General features: G+C 43.1%; 1 long non-coding RNA gene across 1 annotated transcript; it reads right to left on the reverse strand.

The window, feature by feature from the left end:
- Positions 1 to 297: 297 nt before the first annotated feature.
- Positions 298 to 1,207, reverse strand: LOC132461087 (uncharacterized). Its single transcript, XR_009526513.1, has 3 exons — positions 860 to 1,207; positions 702 to 817; positions 298 to 650 (listed from the first exon to the last, which is right to left on the reverse strand). It is a non-coding gene; the product is annotated as an uncharacterized LOC132461087 (long non-coding RNA).
- Positions 1,208 to 15,383: the final 14,176 nt, after the last annotated feature.

Here is a 15,383-nt window from a genome sequence, read left to right on the forward strand (position 1 = left end):
AGTTGGTTCATCGAGATAAGCAGTAGGTGGCGCAGCGCCAATCAAACCTCAATACGTTGAAAAACAATGTAGCAAAGACGATAAAAATATGACATTGATGTTTGTTTCATGTATTAATTTGAGGAAGGTTAGGGTCTCCTCGTTGCTCCACACAGATCTGATGTTTTCGTCTGCCGCCATTATTAACCTTGAAAACGCACGTAAAAACATGTGGATGGAAACCCAGACAGCTCAGCTAGCGCGACACCGAAGACGAGAAAGTGACTTACGCTAACTAAGCTGGCTACAGGCTGATCAAATAATACAGCACATCACAAATATAACATAAACTAACGTTAGATCGTTGAACACAAATAGTCCTGTTAACTAGTAGCTACATGCACAACGTCATGCAGGCTAATAGGCAGCCTGGGCACGTAACGTACCTATAACTAGGTAATTGAGCCAAGCTAGCAGCTACAGGCTGACAAAATAATGTGTATTTTTTTTAACCCAATAAAACATCCACAGATCGTTAAACAAAAGCAATCTACATGCACCAGTTCAAACATAACATTCTTGCTATTACTATGACGGAAGACATACCTGCGCATTGATTTTCTTTCCTCTCAGCTCCCGACTCCCGCTCTGTCTCATCATGGACTTCAAAACTCCCTCTCTCGTTACTGTGGATGTTGCCAAGCTGTCACTCCGATCGAGACTGGCCAATAGAGACGTGTCTTACATCTTTCGGCGTAGGTCCCGCCCACGAGATTCAGCTCAACAGCAAGCAAAGCTTTTGGATTTGCAAGCAAAACTTTTTGATTCGCAAACAAAACTTTTTGATTCGCAAACAGAACTTTTGGATTCGCAAACAAACCTTTTGGATTTGCAAACAAAACTTTTGGATTCCCATTAATTTATTATCACATTTATTTATCTTGCAATAAAACATTTTTTGATTGCAGTGTCGATAGTTTTGCTCTCAAATCTATTTTTTGATTGCAGTGTGGAAAGTTTTGCTCTCAAACCTATTATTTTTGATTGCATAATAAAGACACAAATCTACCTCCATACAGCTGCTTCAGTTTGGTGTTGACAGTAAACCCAAAGAACCTGTCCTTCATCCTTCTTTCCAGCATTTGTTTTAGTTAGGCAGTCATTACCTTTAACACCGATGTAATGCTGAAGGATTTTGCCTCAAGTGCTTCGATCGTGTCGGAGAACACCTTAAAGGTCCCATGACATGCTATTTTATGTATTCTTTAATATAGGTATTAGTGGGCAACTAACACAGTATTCAAAGACGTTCCCGAAATTCAGCCGTGGTGCAGAGTTACAGCCACTCCGAGCCAGTCGCACATTGAGCTTCCCCCAAATGCGCTGTTTTGGTGTCTGTAGCTATAATGCAAATGAGGAGGAGGGAGGCGGGTCAAGGAGGAGGGTGGGGGTGTGGCCCTGAGCAGCTTGCAGCCACGGTACCATGCGCTCTGTTTACAGTGGATGTATCGCAATGGCGAGGCGCACACAGCCTTTAGCCGTGTTCTGTAAATATTCTAGAACACACGGGAGTCCTGGAGCTCGATATCTAAATATTATCATATATAGCCTACATAGATATCTATATCATATAATATATATTACAACGGCCAAAAGCTGTGTGAGCCGATATTATGAATCTCAAACGACCGCGTTGGGTTCTCCGACGTTCCTGGTTCTTCAACGTCCTCATCAATGTGAAGTAGACTGAACCGCGACAAGGAGGAGAAAGGGATCGTTGCCGGGCAGCGCTTAGGCACCTCCGCCTCCGGCGGTGGTCCCTCAGCGGGTCTCAAGCTGGAGACATTCGCCGCCAACAATCCCTTTCTCCTCCATGTCGTGGTTCATGTTCTTGAGGGAGTCAAAGCCAAAGTTCCTTCCCCCCAATTAATTCTCAACCTTGGCTGAGATAACCCCCAATACGAGTCTCGTTGTAGAAATACCAGAGACGAGAGTCCGACAGAACGGTTATCCAAATAACAAGGAAGTGTACAACACTTGCGTTACAGTCCTGGAGCTCTATATCTAAATAATATCATATAATACATACAAATCCATATCATTTAATACATATTATCACGGCCGAAAGCTGTGTGCGCCTCCAGACGATATTATGAATCACAAACGACTTTGTCGGGTTCTGCGATGTCTCTGGTTCTTCCACTTTCACATCAACCTGAAGTCGACTGAACCGGGCGCTGCCTGCTGCCGGCTGCCCGCTGCCGGGCGATGGTGCCTCGCGGCAACCGGCGGCATGTCGCAGTTCATGTACTTCAGCCAGTCAAAGCCAAAGTTCCTTTCCCCCAATTCCTTCTCAACCATGGCTCAGATAACATCCACAACAGTCTCGTTGTGGAAATACAAGACACGTCAAAGAACCGACAAGAAACACTTGCGTTACAGTGTGTGTATTCACACACACACACACACACACACACACACACACACACACACACACACACACACACACACACACACACACACACACACACACACACACACACACACACGTGGCGCTCGCACGATCGAGTCTCATTGGCGGGCCAACGTCTCTGGGCGGGCCAGGCAGAGTAAGGGGAGGAGCTGAGATTCCTGATGACGTCATGAATACAGACATTCCAAATCAGCGCACTTGAGCATGGACGCTGGAAGTGGGGGGGCTGGGGGGGCTGCAGCCCCCCCTGGTGGCGAGTGGCTGAATGTGAAATGCAAAAACCCCTGTGGAAATAAATAAATACATAAATATATCAGACTACTATTGTCATTTTATTTACATAACTCAAACAACATATTTGACTATAAATGTCACAAGCATGATTTGATTCACAAAATGTAGTAGGCCTACCACAAACACAGCATAACGACCGTTTAAAGTGTTCTACTCTGGACGTCATCAACTAGGCTAGCACTAGCATTTTGAACAGAGCTTAAAACAGAGCTAAAAAGTACGAGTCAGAAAATAATTTCGGATTTTTTCAAAGATCCTGTGGGTCATGGTTCCACCAAAAGGCAAAACACTACGAATGTAGAATGTGTCAGTATTCAAGTGTCTTTACCAGCATTACCATCAAAGGATCACCCCCCAATCAGACCGGAGGAGGAGAGCTTGGATGAGCCGGCGATGCTAACTGCTGCGGCGCCGTCGGTGGATTCTGTTGCTGCTACTAGCGGGGAAGCTAGCACTAGCTACAGTCTGAGTGAGGAGCCTTTTCAGCCAAAAGATTTTTCGTTCCCAGCCAGGCGTTTTGCTAATGAAAACTTCTCCAGATCTTTCAAGGCAGGGTGGTTTTCGAAATGGCCATGGATTCATTATCTGAAAGACCTTTTGGCTAATAGTACTAATTTACTTATTTTTTGTGTGTGTTCTTCTGTAGTTCTTTGAATGGGCGCAAGAGGAGGATGGTTTGTAGTTCACCACTGTGTGCGTGCTTGCATGCGTGCGTTTGCTTCGGAGTTCGGAGGAAGGAGTTTTTTTTCTTAACGTTAAGTTTGTTAAAACTATCAAATCAGTTAGCCTCATCTAGGCTATGTTACTTGTTCATAACACTGTCTAATGCATAATATCAGTACCTTGTGCGTGTAATTAAATATTTGAGGTCTTAATTAAAGACATATTCTGAGAAATACTTGCATTTCATGTGTGATTCAATGAAGCACATTCACAAGTTAGCCTTATGGTATATTTCTAAAACCTCTGGTCTAATACAGGTTGGTTGTGATGTCATCTCATTATAGCCTTTATCACATGATTACTAGGCATATAAATAACCAAGTGTAACACCCTATCGAGAACGTTATTTATTTATGTTTGACCTTTCGCATTATGACGTCATCGGAACGTTTCTCAGCCCCCCCAACTGTGAATTACTTCCAGCGTCCCTGCACTTGAGCCTCCGTTTTTTCAAAGGGGAGCAGAACAGCTAGTGCTCGTTTTACACCAAACGCAAGTTTTAGCCATTGGGGGACCATAGGCAGGCTAGGAAAACTCATATTTATGTTAGAAAACCTCATAAAGTGAGATTTTCATGTCATGGGACCTTTAAGAACATAGCTGAGAAACAGAAAATATGACTCTGACACCTCATTTCTTTCCTCTCCAAAACATCTCTGCACAATTCTGGCACATTCCCCCACACCCTCACTCTGGAAGTAGCTGGTCAGGGCCTGCCAATATTTCAGGATTCTGTCAATGGATGGCAGCAGGGACAACCACCTGGTGACAACACGCCGCAGCAGGTTGCATTTCTCCACAAACTCACAGAATTCCTTCAATTGTGCTGTTCTGCTTGTTGATATGCTGAAATGGCTGTAAACCTTCAGCACAGCATTTTCCACATCAACATCAAGGCTGCTTGCTGCATATCTGGTTGCATTATGCAGAATATGGGCCAAAAAGTTTTCTTTTTGGATCAGTTTCAGCTTCTGATACACACTGTTATGTTTGCCATAAGTGACACTGGCATTGTCTGCTGCATATGCAGACATCTCAAGTTTTGCCAGCAGCTGGTTTGTTATGGCTTCAGACGTTTCGTTGCCGTCACTATAAAAATCCAACAGGACATGTTGGATGCCTTCAAAGTGAAAATACCTTACCACAATGGGAAAACACTTGGTTGTTCCTTTATTTGAGGCGTCGGATGCCACGGAAAAGGGTAGGTTGTTTTCTTTTATGGAGTCGGTATGTAACTGTACCGAATAGGGAGTGGTGACGTTCTCTCGGTCCACTTTCACGCCGCAGTCTACACTTCTGTAGGACTGGTGATGCTTTACAGCATGGTACACCTTGCACAGCTCGGGAGCGGTTATTTTGTCATCCAGGGGCGACGAAACTTCACGAAAAGATGTCCTCATTGAAGAGGTACCTGCCGCACGTTTATTACTTTTATGTTTATCGGTACCCGCATGCCGTTCAATTGCAGCTTTCCCCCTTACTGCTTACGTCGACATCGCATCGACAAAGTGTGCAGAAGCCATGGAATGAGTCTTGACTACTTCTCATTATAAATTCATGCTCTTTTGTCCATTCAGGATTAAACGAGGTTTTGCGTTTTGGCATGATGACTTTCTGTCAATGTCATATGATGTAGCAGCACATGGACCCTTGTTGACTTTTTTAACAAATGATAAGCAGGTCATCTGACACCGCTCTTAGCCATCTGCGGCCACACATTTCGGTGGGTCGCAGAATTCGGTGTAACACCGACAGACGCACAGTCGCACACACTCATCTTATGCAAAACAATCCGTTTTATCATCAACATTCAGTCACTGCAAAGATTTAAAGACTAGCCTCTTACCATAAGTTAGAATGGACCCAAAGTATGTGATTGATACAGTCTGGTTTAGCTTTCGCTTGCTATCCGTTTTTAGTATGCCTTCTCAACATAATGTCTTTCTTCAGTCCCTCCAGAAAAACGCGATTATGCGATCGCATAATTCAACGCATAATCAGCCTAACTACGCTGGAAAACCACTTTGCCGCAGCCAAACATGCAAGGATGGTTAACCTCTTAAACCCGAGTGCCCCCGGGGGCAGTGTTGGGAAAAATAACCTGCTGAGTACATCACATGTACATTATAAATATAGCTAACTCCTACCCTAGCCTGATGAGCACATCACATGGCAGGCACATTACAATATAGTCAACTCTTGCTATAACCCAACGAACACATAACACAAACATGATAATATAGTCAGGTCAAGGCCGGAGCCGAAGGCCCCATTTCCCAGGCTGGCAAATGGTGGACACTCAGACAATGCACCAGTCATCCTCAAGAACGGGAGAGCCACATTAATCTATCACACAAGAGACACTTCGAGGAGCTCTCCCCCATTAGGAGGAACACAAGATATACACATGGATACACTAGGGCCTGAGAGCCAAGGTCAAGCAAAAACACACAGAACCACACACACCTCAAACGCACACACCTCATCGACAGGAGGATACAGCATAAGACGGTACCACACAGGGACTCTTGAGCTTCTTCTGAAGCAGACCTTCCACGGAGGCGAAGCTCTGGACGAACCATCAGCGCTGATTAGGGACTTAGACATATTCGATCTCTCACGCTTTATGACTCTGTATAACTGTTGCCACTTTACTTAATAAATCCAAGGTCCTCGTGCCGACAGACTTTATTACCTCTCCGTCTCATTTCATCTGGTCCAGTAACTAGACAGACCAATTATTCCCCTCAAATTGGTGACCCCGACGTTATTTTTTCTGAATTGAACCGCAACTGGGAAATGAGAGACGGAGAGCGGCACGACCTCGGGACCCCGGAGCACCGGACCGATTCCTGCAGTCTCACCTCGCGTACGCCCAACAAAAGGTAGGCAGAACCTGTTGATAAAATCCAAACTCTGCATAGTTATATGGGAACCACATTAGGAGGTGAGACTGTGAGAGCGGTTCTCTACGGGATATCTCGTGGGGACGAATAGGACTGCATCCCAGCATTTCCCCATAATCCCGATTGACCCTGAACGCGTGACACATCGAATATCGGCTTGTTGCATGGTGAAGGAATACCCACGAGACCAGGCGCGTCGTTAGCAATTGAAAACATCCGGGGCTTTAGCCCGGGGGGGAGCACCGTCCTGACTCCTGCGTGCTACGGTATCTTAATTAATTAATTAATTAATTAAGGGCGCCCCCAACACATAGGTCGCCTATGCCGAGTGCCAGCGGCAAAAATTAGACATTAGAATAGCCTATATAGCCTGCGTGCATCTACCCGATGTCAGGAAGCCATCGCTGCTCCGACGGACCTTTCTCCCCCAGCCAGGCAACGGCAAGTAAGTAGTGGTCTGCTTTTATGTTTAATTTTTAAGTTATTACTTGTTGTCAGTGTAGGTTTAATGTTACGGATAAAAACATGCTTTATATTTAGTCAGCATTGCACAGTTCTCGGAATATGCATTCCTAAACTGTTCACGTCATGTTCTCTTTAAGATCGCATGAGATGATATGTGCTATCGCGCGACCTGTAACCAGGAAGTAAACACTCGCTTGCATGAGATGATATGTGCTATCGCGCGACCTGTAACCAGGACGTAGATTTAAATAATGAAAAAATTATCTTCCCAGACTGTTTCTGTTACTTGCTTATGCTGTATGCAAGTTGTGTAAGAAGCTTATCTCCATATAAATCTGAGCTGTACATGAATCTGTTAATGAAGTCTCATTTCGACTCCTTCCTCCACTTCACTATTCATGTTCTGTTGCTTGCAGTTAACTACAGCCGCCCTTCCTGGGTAATGCCACCACCAATCCCTGGTCATCCATTGAAGCCATCTCTCTCACTCTGTACAGTCACACTGTTGCCGCTTCATTCTCATTGTCTCATAATCATTATTAAGGCTGCTGTGGATGCTTAAAAAAATAAACATTTTTCTCTTAGGTAAAATCAAACCAGTGGGATGTTAGATTGAAAACCTCCAAAGCAATGTATTAAAAATTGAAAGAACAGTCCTTTGCGTAGTTTCTTTTTTGGGGATTTTCAAAATGAGGTACCAAGCTAGAATGGATTGTCAACCTACTGTTTCTCAACCCTCTCCGATTATTACTATGAGTAGTAGTATTGCATGCATACAGTACTCACATCAGCGCCACAGTAAGCCTATAGAGGCTGCAACCATTTGCTTCTCAAAATATTGTAGTGTTTTAGAACGAACGACCACTAGAGAGACAAGACAGGCTCCGCTACTATGCTAGCTACTAGGTAGTAATACCAGACCAGCATTAATCAATCAAAATTAAGCTATCGACTGGCTGCTTTTTACAAACCAGAGCTGATCGAAGTGTTCTCATCAGGGGTTGGTGGAGATGATGCCACACTCTCCACCGCTTGTTCTTGCTCTGCCCTTTTCTTCCTAAGAATTTTCTTATATCCATCTCTTATCAACGATATTTTATAACTGTACTTGACCTGAGAAGACCTCTGAGAAGTGGCGGGCGCCAGGGTGTTGCCATAGCAACACCAGAATTTGTTTAGCGACACCAAGTTGGCTAGATTTATATATGTATTTTTATTATTTTTTTATTTATAAGAATGAAAGAAATTGTGTAATGAAAGAATAAAACAATGATTGATGCATTTTTGTTTGAATAACATCTTGCTCCCGCGGCCAGTGCCAGCGCCGGCATTGCAAGGGGGAGGGATATTATGTACATTTGCAGGAGGCGGGATAAGTGCGGCCGCTGTCACTCAGGTTTGTTTTGGTTTGACGCAGACAGCATGGAGGCAGAACAGACCGCAGAAGTCAACGCAATCGTCTTCAATGTTGCTGCAACGATGCAGCATATATTCAGAAGAGCAGCCAGTACTTACGTGTATGAAAGCAGCTATTATTATATATATATATATACACGTTTCTTTTTTTCTTTTTTATGGCAGAGATCCGGGGCTGATCCCAAAAGATCCGGGGCTATAGCCCCGAATGCCCAGGTCTAACAACGCGCCTGCACGAGACCATAGGGCCTATAAGAATCGTGCATAGTGATACAAGACTACCGATGGCCAAGTAATGGATGTGTAATAAATGCACCTGTGTAAAGAGGGTTAGAGTCCCCACCTGTGTCTTAAGAGGGTTAGAGTCCCCACCTGTCTAAAGAGGGTTAGAGTCCCCACCTGTGTCTTAAGAGGGTTAGAGTCTAAGATCCCACCTTGACACCCGGGACGACCTAAGGCAGGCACAGTCACGATTACTTGGCAGAGTCGCTGTGGGCACTGGCTCACTTGATCATGAAGTGACGAGCTGCAACAATCATGGGAAGTGCCGGGTGGGGTGTAGGGTGGAGGAGGAACAGGAGTCAGATATGTCAGCTCTGGCAGCAGAGGCGGTCTTGGAACGGGGCATGTCGCGTTTTATTTTATTTTATTTTACCTTTGTGGTATAGAAGCCCACTAACGCATGTACGTTTTTCGGTTTAGTGCATGACTTTGGAACAGCGTGGTTTCAGGCGGCTGATGGTAAACCCACCCATATTGGGCTTTGGTTTTGGACATACTGGTTTCGATTTCCCTTCCCAAAAGATTGGTTGTAGTTTGCTGATGGTTAAGGTTAGACGTTTCGACGTTGGTTGCACCAACGGCGTTCTTAGATTTGCTTATCATTTAATGTGCATGTGTAGCACCCCTGTAAAAGGGTTGAAATTATCATTAAATGAATTATCAGCCGACGCTGTGTCTCTTCTTCATGACATGAATTGATCTCTTTATATAACAAATTCACCATGGCAATAACACATTCACAATAATCAATTTCACATTCTTCCATATACATTCACAATTATTTAGCAGCATCAAGTCAACAACACTACTGTAATAACCCGGTTTCCATTATATCATCAACTATTCCAAAATAACATTCATCAGAAAATATCCATAGCCGCAATTAAATCAACTGTACCAAGTACCAGTGATTCTATAACTCTGCCATCATACTCACGAACATTAGTAAAGGCACTAGCCCATTAAAGAAGGCACTTAAATATAAGTTCAACACTGCAAGTGTTACAATACCAGAACAAAATAATTAAATGCAGCAAATGTTCTTAAATGCAATGCTACATCATGTATTGTTCCATTTTAACTAATATTATAAATGCGTTACTCATCAAACTGTTTTTATCCCTTTTAACCCCAAGTTATTCTATTTATATTTTACATGACCACTTTACTCTTTAAAGAATTGCTCACTCTTTTAAATGCAACAGTGCTTTTAGCTTCCACTTGACAAATGTATTTAGCTTGTAGCATACTCATGACCTTCACATTGTACTTATACAACAACCAAAATGGATTAAATGCATGTAAACCAGGCCTACACGCCATGCAGCGACGCACCACACTGTATTGTGAAAGTTGGCGCCGGCCACCATGTGGTTCTCAAACAATTATCTTTTGAGCTGAATAAACCCTCTAACATGACCATTTCAAAATGCTGATGCACTTCAATACATTCCGCATTATACCCAACACATATATAATCGACCGTGAGCCATCTGTTATCAGTATTTACCTGTAAAAGGGTTGAAATTATCATTAAATGAATTATCAGCCGACGCTGTGTCTCTTCTTCATGACATGAATTGATCTGAAGAGCAAACACACTGCGCCCCCTACAGACCTGATGCAGACCAGAACAATTGATCGCCGGCTCACCAAAATACACTTCACTGGACGATAGATTAATCATGTACTGTTTTAGACCATAGAGTCCTGTAAACTGTTAGAAAACAAAGTCACATTGATACACAAAATAGGGAAATAATGAGAATGGCTTATAACCAAAATAAACACATTAAATAAATACCTTTGACTCAAAATAATAGCTTGTAAACCGTCAATCAATATTATTATAAAAATCAAAATATATTCAGCCTACTACACATGGTTTTGACCATTGCGCAAGGGGGGAGGTATTGAGGATAATTAAAAAAAAAAAATAGAAAACAAGGCTTTTCTTCACCATACTTGCAAACAAACAAAAAAAAAACAGTGTTCAACAGATGGGTAGAAGCAGTCCCATCAAAAGACCCAAGTGCGGCTACAGTAATCAAGTTTCGGACTAGAGAAGTCATGACAAGGTTTGGAATTCCGTCAGAAATAAGCTCAGACAAAACGTTTATTCAGAGAACACTCAAGTGATTCAACATTTGCATGTCGAATAAAGACTAGTCTGTGTCTACAATCCTCAAACCACAAGGTATGGTGGAGAGAGGAATGGGACGCTTAAGACAAAGATTAACAAAATTAAATTAGAGTACTAAATTAAAGGACTAATGCACTACGACTGACACTAATGAGTTATCGCATGAAAACTAACAGAACGACGCATCTAACCCCGCATGAAATGCTTAAGGGTCAACCCATGCATTCACCTAACATTCAAGGGTCCCAAAAGGGACTTCCATTAGAGTAATTAGAAATAGAATTAAGGAAAATATGTTTGAACATCTAACTGTTGTACATAAGTTTGTAATTCCAGCAAGAGAAACAGAAAGTTCCAGGGCCAGAGGAGGAGCCAGATGCAGACACGCCCGGAGCCGACCAACTACCCAAGGATGATGCAATCAGATTTCGGCAGGCACCGGATGGATCGGTGGCCAGGGTGCTGGCAGGGTTACAGTCCCTCAGATTAGAGTTGGCAGAGAGCTCCGGCATTAATGACCCCTTCACAGGATGGATGGAGAGCCCAATGAGCGATGGGCGCTACAGGTGCAGCAGGTGCCATCCAAGCTTACCTGGGGATCGAGTATACACCGGAGAGTTTGGACGAGGGACCACCAGAGGGGCCCGACCTGATCCGGCTGGAGAACATGGAACAGACCCCTGCCCCACTGTCCAAGAGCCCCCACGCAATGCAGCGCACCAATACATGAAGATCATCCGGCCCCTGCCCCACTGTCCAAGAGCCCCCACGCAATGCAGTGCACCAATACATGAAGATCACCTGACCCTTCCCCATCCCAGCCACTACAAGCAAACCCCGTTTTTTCCCCTCAGCAGCTGCGCCAACGTGTGCTGTAAACAGCTGTAAACAACACCACCATGCTCCAACATGTCCATGGTGCATACCCACGTAACGGGAAGAAGCTCGGCTAAAAGCCCATGATAACCATTTTTACCTAAACAAAACACAATTCTAACGCCAAGCAACTAAATGAGCCCATAGCAAAACACGCAAAACGTGCATGCGCTCATACTGGACGCCGCCGATTTTGCTCCTTCATGCCAGCCACACAAACTATATGTCATATGAAAGCTGGGGCTTCACAGATTCCAATGATATAACGGTCCTCACTCTACGACGAAAACTCACTGAACTAGCAGCCAAAGAAGAGCAAAATAAATAAACAAATAAACGTTATACAATGTGATACTTTTGATTGGCGAATTGTGTTTTTTTACATGGATTTGGGTCCATCGATTTGACTGTCCCTCGACTCTATTGGCTCTGACGGTTCGATAGAGGGGTCAATCATCCAAATTGACCAATGGATACCCAAGATATCTTCCCGGGTTTGACTGGAAGGACAGCATAATTTGCGCCAGAAGCGCCGAGAACTTTCTGAACACTCTTCAGACACTCCGGCTAGAATGATAGAGACATACGCTCCTACTACACGCTTATTACAACGTTTGCATTTCTAGTTAGCTAGTTATTTTGTATTTTCTTGCCTTTTTCTTCTATATTTGTTATTATTTTTAAATAAATAATGGCAGGCAGGAGAAAGACCTATACTTTTGTGGAGGCATTCGCTATCATTAGCGACAGTGAGGCTACTGTAGTCCCTCTCGAGTAGTCGTCTGACGACAGTGACTTGCTGTTGCCAGAACTGGACACGGACAGTGATTCAGAATATCGAATTCCATCACCTTAAAGGTATGTAATCTCTGTTACCGATTACTTATTGATTTGGTGTCAAATTGACGATCTATTTACCTTATTAGATATTATCTATCTATCGATCACCCTACTCACTCTACTCATTCCACACACTCACTACCGGTACTCTTTGCCTTATATTTATATTTATGATATTATTTGCATCAATTATCATCATCAATATTTTGTACATAGTTTATTCAATACTATCTCTATCCTTTCTTCTCTTTATTCCCTTTTGCATTGTTGAGAGGACCTAGCAAACCAAGCATTGCTGTGCAAGTGATAAATAAACTTGGATTTGATTTATTATCCTGCAATGAATTTAGTAAATGCACACACTCAAACTGGTGCAAACTGGATTGTTAGTTGACTTCCCCAGTACAGGTCTTGTTTACCCCAACATATTGTTACTTGTCTGTTTGAAGTTACATTCTTTTCTTTCTTCTTCTTGGGTTCCACAGTTATGATGATGCTGATTATGAGCCACCTTCATCGACTGCTCCTGCTCCAGTGTCAGCCCCCCCACCTCTGTTTATATATATCTTTATCCCTAGTGATTGTAGTTTTTAGCTGTGTTTTTACCTTTGTTTTTACAGTTTGGTTTTATTATATGTTGTTCTCAAATATATCTGCTCCAGTTGGAGTCAAACTTCATTTTGATTGTATGGTTTTCTTTGACTGGGAAAATGTACACAGCAAATTGAGGAGAGTTAAAATGTCGGTGTTGAGGAAGTTTGAGTTAGAGCATAGTTAAATATACTCTGAAAAGAGTCAAATCCTGTATATTTAACTCATAATAATAATAATTGTTCAAAGAGTTGGTGTTAAAACAGGGTGTCAAAACGAATTATCTTCAAATCAAATCTGTAACTGTACGTCCACACCAGGAGCGACCAAAGCGTCAAAGACGCTTTGGTCGCTCACAAAGTTTCACAAATCTTTCTGTTCGCTTTGGTCTCTCAAGTCGCTCATGACGTACAATTAAATTATGCAGACGCATTTAAAGGAGCCGTATGCGTTTAGTAGGCCCTACAGACAGCCATATCAAATAGTGAACTCTCCCATACACCTTGGCCATATTGCCGAGACGGTTTTGCTTGTTCGATAAAGTGCTTCGACAACAAGTAGGACAGTGATTCCCCCCAATATAAAAAAAATCCTAAAATGTAGGCTAATTACAACCGAGAACAAAAAACCCTGCGTGCTGTAGTAGTTAAAATATGTTTCACTGATCTGCAAATCATGATCTGCACTCATTCGTCGCACTCAAAACAAATAGACATTGGCGCACATGGCTAATTTGCATACGTGCACAGGACTGGTTGGCTCCGCAAGGCAAATAATGGAACATATCTATCTATCTCGGCCTATCTGTCTATCTATCTATCAACGCGTGTCTAGTTTTAATGTGATGTATTGTGTGTATGTCCAGTCAGACTTGTTCTGTGTGGTCTTGTAGGCTACTGTCCTGTGTGGGCCGAACCACCTAAATGGATTCCCGACGATTTGTGTCGTTTGGTATTAATAAAGACTTGACTAGGCTATCTATCTATCTAGACTATTTAATTAACAATTATTCACCTCAGGCTCCGTGAATAGTGGGGAATAGTGGGATAAAAGACAAGAGATATATCCCTTGTCATTTATCCCTCGTCTTGTCGATTAGTTTGTTTATGTGACGATTTCAAAAACTTTTTTGTTTTTGTTTAAAGCATGCTACACGCGATTGGTTGGTTAGATTGGTGGCATGGAGAGCAAATTAAAATGATTCCCGCTTAAATACGAACGTTCTAGATGTCATCATCATCATCGGGTGCCCATCAACCTACAGCCGCGATTAATACTTCAGCCGACATTTTGTTCAGTGAGTGAATAAAGGTAGGTAGGAACCAAAGTGCCTGCCGATGTTCCCTGGGATCCACGCAAGCGAAGAGCGTCTACATTCCGATTGGCTGTCAGTGTTTGGACGCTGAAGCAAATCATATTTTTGACGCTCTGGTCGCTCAACTTTGGCCGCTGGTAGCGTTGGTCGCTTTGGTCGCTTTAGTCGCTCTTGCCCATAGAAAGCGAATGACTTCCGGCGATTTGGTCGCTCAATTCGCTTCTGGTGTGGACGTACAGTAAGTGTCATTGTAGTAAAATTAACTCTGATTAATTGAACACTTAACTCCAAACCTGGAAGTGACCCTTCAGGCGTACATTTCTGGTAAATTGACCCTCCCCCACCATAGCCTATAAAGCCGACGTGGTACACACTGCACAGTCTCTTCTCAACGGTGCAAGGAGTCTGTTTGAAACCTGCATCCTCTTGTGAAACCTGCATAGCCTATGGAAGGACATTATTCGGTAAGTAAGGCAACTTTTGTATTTCTTTCTCATATTAAGGCTATATTTCGCCTCCGGCCCCCTGTGTATTTTAAACCGGGATCATTTGAAGACCTATTTCATTTGGTGGTCAAACTGATAAAATGGCCACGCATTTTTTGCTATCTTTAAGCCTACTTGTTTTCAAGGTGTATGACTTGGCTTGGGTATTACAAGTTCAGTATATAATATGCATCCTCATATAAAGGGGATCAATATTGCGTCATGATGTAGGACAGCTGGAGTGTGGCTAATGTATAAATTGGACATGCTAATGTCTGCTAGCTTGATGCTAATTGTTAGCTACTTTTCAATGTGTTAGGGTGCACTCACACTAGGCCATCTGGCCGTGGCCGTGGCCGTTTTCACACCTAACCGTGCTCAAATCTGCCAGTGTGAGTGTGGCCTTAATATCAGTGACGGCTGGTGGTGCTTTTAGGTGGGTGGGCTAACATTTATCAATACTTCACAGGGCCAGACGCCATGAGGTCACCTTTATATCTCTGTTCATAACTTTGTTGCATATTCTTGAAGAAAGTTGTCCAATCCCGGGTTGCTTTGAACTCACTTCATTTATTATAAAGTCGTCGGCATGGTA

Source organism: Gadus macrocephalus, chromosome 7 (genome assembly GCF_031168955.1).
Source record: "Gadus macrocephalus chromosome 7, ASM3116895v1".
Classification (NCBI taxonomy): domain Eukaryota; kingdom Metazoa; phylum Chordata; class Actinopteri; order Gadiformes; family Gadidae; genus Gadus; species Gadus macrocephalus.